A 6,000-nucleotide genomic window follows, 5' to 3' on the forward strand; every position below is an offset into this window, starting at 1 on the left:
AATCAACCCTGAGAATTGTGGTGTTCCTGTTTCCCTGTGGGTGGTCAGCCTGTCTCATTTGGAAATAAGTGAAGTGCTAATGAGGCTTTAAAGTTTGTTTCTGGCCTCTTAGCCCTGAGGAAGTTAGAACGAGATAGATAACCAAGTAGAGGCTAGATACTACTTTCCTTTTCTTTGATAGGGCCCCTGCTTCATGCCATCAGTTTAAAATGGTAACTTAAAAAAAAAAAGTTTGCATTTATAATTAAAAGCCAAAGGCTGCAGTTCAGCTGTCTGAATATATCTTGTTAAAGCACCCAATGTGTTTTACAATTTGAACTGTTGAAGTCAAATGTAAACATCACCAAGTTCAATGGTGGATCCCTGCAGGAAGCTATTTATAAGATGACAGTCATACTGATCCTAAGAAATGGAGCATTTGTTCTATAGGGTGCTCCTGTTTTCCAGGCAGATGTTAGTCTTAACTTGGGGGAGTGGGGAGTGGTGGTGTATCAGCTGCCAGGAGGCTGAGAAACGCCGGTCTAGGTGGCTCCTAGTTGTGGTGGAGCCCAAAGGTATCATTATTAATATATAATGCCCTTAACAACTTGGGACCAGTTTACCTGTGAGATCACCTTGCCCCATATCCTCTCACTCAACTGGTTCAGTCCTTGGAACTGGTGCTGTTACAGGTGCCACATAACACCCACTCTGCATCTGTAAGAACTTGATATTTTAGTGTGGCAGAACCTACACTCTGGAACTCCCTGCCTATTGACATCAAGCAGGCATCTTCGCTGCCCTCTTTCAGCATCTGATAACATTTTTGTTTAGACATGGAATGTTGGTGTGTGTTTCAATCTGTATTTACTGGTAGTTTATTGATGGTTTTGCCTTTGGCATGTTTTAAAGAGTTGTTTTTGCTGATGATTTTATTGTTTTATTCTCTTTGTAAACTGTTTTGAGGTATTTCTTTTTTTAAAAAGGAAATAAAAAGCCGTGTATAAATTATATGAAATAAAAAATTCAATGAATGTAGTTGTGTGTGGGGAGGCAAGGGAATTTCTTTCCTGGACGACATTTGCTTTTTAGCCCAAGATACATAAATGCTTCCATTGGCAGGGATGGAACTTCAGGGTTTGTGTGAGAAAGGCGGGATTGGACAGATTTTAAAAAATGCAGCAACGGAAATGCATTGATGGCAGCAACAGCAGCAAGTGTGCCAAAGAAAAACTGTAAGCTGGATTCCTCATCCTACGTGTCTGGGCAAGAGGCCTCAACTGCCACTTTATTCTAAAGAATAAAGGACGATGAACTCATTCCTAGAAGGAAGTTAATGCAACTGGATTTTTTTGTGTCTGTGAATCTCCGTGCCATTCAAAGCACCTTATAGTCCTGATTGTCCCTATGGTAGATTCCTTAGTGCCTTCAAAGTACAGTTTTTAAAATAAATAAAATTGTTTATTTTAAAATAAATAAAATTAAAAAGAATATCAGAATAGCCTGACTGAAAAAATAAGCTCCACCTAAACCAATAAAAATAATAATTTTATTATTTATACCCTGCCCATCTGGCTGGGTTTCCCCAGCCACTCTGGGCGGCTCACAGCATATCTAAAAATATAAAACACCAAGCGTTAAAAACCTCCCAATAGAGGGCTGCCTTCTGATGTCTTCTAAAAGTTGTGCAATTCTTTATCTCCTTGACATCTGAAGGGAGGGCATTACACAGGGAGGGCACCACTATCGAGAAGGCCCTCTGCTTGGTTCCCTGTAACTTCACTTCTCGCAGTGAGGGAACCAGCAGAAGACCCTCAGAGGAGGACCTCAGCGTCCAAGCTGAGTGATGGGGGTGGAGACGCTCCTTCAGGTATACTGGGCTGAGGCCATTTAGGGCTTTAAAGGTCAGCACCAACACTTTGAATTGTACTCAGAAATGTCCTGGGGGCCAGTGAAGATCTTTTAGGACCGGTGTTATATGGTCTCGGCAGCCACTCCCAGTCACGAGTCTAGCTGCTGCATTCTGGATTAATTGTAGTTTCTGAGTCACTTTCAAAGATAGCCCCATGTGGAGCACATTGCAGTCGTCCAAGAACAAGTTAACCAGGGCATGCACCACTCTGATGAGACAGCCTGTGGACAGGTAGGGTCTAAGCCTGCATACCAGATGGAGCTGGTAGACAGCTGCCCTGGATGCAGAATTGACCTTCACCTCCATGGACAGCTGTGAGTCCAAAATGACTCCCAGGCTGCGCACCTGGCTGACATTCTCTTGGCATCGAAGGCTGTGCCCAGATGCACTGGGTGATCACAAAACAGGGTATATAAACAAAGAGAGAAAAGTAGGGCTATACAGTTCTTGTATGTGGAGGTTCCTTTTTAAAAAGAATGTGAATGCCCATGCCATTCAAAGCAGCTGTAGCCCTGATAGTCTCTGTGGTAGATTTCTCTGTGCTATTAAATTACAGTGTTGTTTTCTTTTTTTAATTTTTTTTAAAGGTTATAAGAATAGGATGGCTGAAGGAAGCTCCATCTAGACCAACACTCTCTTGAAAAATGAGGCTGTGTGTGGATGATCACAAAACAGGGTGTGTGGCAAAGAGAGAAAAAGCCTGGGGCTTAACTGCTCTTGGATAAGTAGGTTCCATTTTTATGCCATTTTATGCCATTGCTCTTATTCTCCAGTAATTGGTCTTATTTATTTCTCAGCTGGAGGATTTCCCCAGGAACTGGGGCACACAATAGATTACGCCTAGGACAACACAATAGTGGCAACCCAGCAAATAATGAATTGTGTGTAGTAGCAGAGCTCTTTCCTTGGGACTCAAGGAGCCCTGGCAGACGAACTCCACAAATACAAGGGGGAAATCCTGGTGACAACAGTGGGAAGCCACACCTTTCATCTCAACCTGCTTGTGGGCTCTGCAGAAGCCTCTGGCTGGCCTCTGTTGGAAACAGAAGAGTAGGCTTTTGCAGTGTTCTTGCAACAGCCATGTCTGCACATCCTAGTAAGCCACAAGCCATACTTATGCGAACAAGCAGTGTGGTCCATGTAGCTCAGTATTGTCTACACTACCCGGCAGCTGCAGCTCTCCCGGGTTCCAGTCAAGGGATCTCCACACCCACTCAGCTGGAGATGTCATTGGGGATTCAACTTTGGGCCCTATGCATGCAAAGCAGGTGCTCTACCCACTGAGCCACAGCCGCTCTCACAACACAGGTTTATTATTCTTATTACACATAGATTAGAGTTCCTTGCTTGGTTCTGTGCAAAAAAAAATATCAGGGGTTTGAAATGCAGGTTTTTCATACGTGTGTGTGTGTGTGCGCGCGCGCGCGCACACACACACACACACACACACACACATACAGAACCCTAAGGTTTCCATGGGTCCAGCCAGAGTCTCCTCTGGACTGCAGGGTGTCTGTCTATGTGGCACCCATGGCTGGGTCCTTGCTTTAGGAAGAGGCTTTCTCGCTAGGCTATAGAATCAGAATTGTAGGGTTGGGATGTACCTTCAAAGGTTAGCTAGTCCAACCCCCTGCATTGCAGGATTCACAATAGTCCCTGGCAGATTGCCATCCAACCCCTGCTTAAAAACCTCCAAAGAAGGAGAGTCCACTGCCTTCTGAGGGAGTCTGTTCCACTGTTAAACAGCTCTTACTATCAGAAAGTTCTCCCTAATGTTTAGTCTGAACCTCCTTTCTTGCAACTTGAATCTGTTGGTTAGAGTTCTGCCCTTTGGAGCAGCAGGAAGCAAGCTTGCAAGTTTGGGACAGCCTTTCAGATGTTTGATGTTCACCTCTCCCTCTCCTCTTCTCCAGGTGAAACACACCCGTCCCAACCATATGGATGAAGACCTGCCTGAGGTCGGTCCCCTCCTCCTCCTCCTTCTGCTTTCTCCCTCAAAATACAGGGGGCGGGGGCTATCATCCTTTTATAATCATTGCTGAAGTTGCTACTACCCCCTCCCCTGTGTGAAAGGACTGGTTAGAGGAGTGGGCTTCCCAGCCCTCCCTGACCCTGAGTGTCTCTAAGTGAAAATGCTGCCTGGATGAGGGCCAAGCATAACAGCCAAACCCTTCTCCTACCTCCCTTCCCAGGCAGACCAAGATGATCAAATTAGCGGGATGGGGATCTAACTCATGAAGCTGAAGGTCCAAGAAAAATTGAAAAGGGGACATTCAAATGATCAAGGGGATGGAGTGCCTCTCCTATGAGGAAAGGGTGCAGCATTTGGGACTTAGTTTAGAGAAAAACTAAGTAAGATGTGGCATGATAAAAGTTTGTAGAATTATGCATGTGACATGGAAAGCAGACAGAGAAAAGCTTTTCCCTCTCTGTCATAACACCAGTACTTGTGGACATCCAATGGAAGATTCAGAACAGATAAAAAGAACGATGTCTTCATGCAGCACAGTTAAATGTTGGAACTCCTCCCACAGGAGGCAGCGATGACCGCCATCTTGAATAGCTTTAGAAGATGACAGGAAAAATTCATGGAGGAGAGGGCTATCATTGGCTACTGGCACAGCTTGCTTTTTCCTGATTCGGAGGGTAGGTCTAGAACCGATTGCTTCAAGTTATAAGAAAGGAGAGTCTGACTAAATATCAGGAAAGCTTTCTGACACTAAGAGCTGTTTGACAGTGAAACAGGCTCCTTTAGAAGGTGGTGGTTTCCCCTTCATTTTAAGTTTTATGCAGAGATCAGATGGCCATAGATTCTGTAGCTGGGATTCCTGAGTTGCAGAGGACTGGACTAGCTGACTCTCTGGGTCCCTTCCAACTCTATAGTGCTATGATTCTATCTATGAATAGCTGTGCTCTTCCCTCACAGTTGGAGGCAATAATGCTTCTGAATCACACTTGCTAGTAACCACAGGTCCCGCCTTCCTCACCTTTTCTCTAAATTTAAAAGCCCCAAATGCTGCAGCCAAATGCTGGAATGAGAAGTCGTTCCATCTCCTTGATAATTTTGGTTGCCCTTTTCTGAAGCTTTTCCAACTCTGCAATATCCTTTTTCAGGCAAGGTGACCAGAACGGTACACAGTGTTCCAAAGGAGGTTGCACCATGGATTGGTATGATAGCATTAAGATATTGGTACAATGCCCTGCTGGGACTCAGGCAGATGAATTTGGGGAGAGACTGGCATCACTCCTGAGCAAGTTCAGTCATGACCTGGTTTGGCCATTGGGCCACTGGTCTGTCCTTTCCTACCTTAGAGCTGCCCTTTGGGAACATCCCATCCGTGTCCTACAACTGTACTCTATTTCTCTCCACCTTGCCCCATTTAAATTTGCAATAATGCACCTACATTAAAGCATGCTGGCAAAGACAATGAGAAACTCTCATAGATGCTGGTTTCCACTAGGAAGGGAGACAAAAGTTGTACCTCACCTTGCAAAATAGCAACTAAATGAGTTGTGCATAAATTCAAAGAGAAACCTATAAATGCCCTTTGCCCAATTCTCATAGGACTGGGCAGATTCATGGAGGATATGACTATCAATGGCTACAGTAAATGCCTTAAATATCAGTTGCTGGGAACTGCAAGTGGGAAGAGAGTGATGTCGTGATCAGGTCCCACTTGTGGGCTTCCCTTTGGGGCAGTCGGTTGTCTACTGTGAGGACTAAGTGGGCTTTGGCCTGACCTAGCAACACTGTTCTGATATTCTTATGGAACCTGGCGCCCATTACAGGAATCCCTCAAGCAGGACCTGACTGCAATAAGAGCTTCCCAGCTACTGATATTATTCAGAGGCATCCTGCACACCTTGCTCTGGTGTGCGCCTTTTTGTACACATTACTGGGCTGGAGAACTGTATTGCAAAATGTGGAGAAGTCCAAATCCCAAAGGATAGTTGGTGTGCTGTTTTCAAGATTGCAAATTGTGCAAGTTCATGCTTAAAGGCAAGCTTGACTCTCCCTATGCCCCCCGCCACCATATGGGGCTCAGGCAAATGTGCTTGATCCGCAGCAGGGATCTGGTGTGCAATACAAAAACAATCACTGCTATCAG

Source organism: Podarcis filfolensis (assembly GCF_964270895.1).
Source record: "Podarcis filfolensis genome assembly, chromosome: Z".
Taxonomy (NCBI): domain Eukaryota; kingdom Metazoa; phylum Chordata; class Lepidosauria; order Squamata; family Lacertidae; genus Podarcis; species Podarcis filfolensis.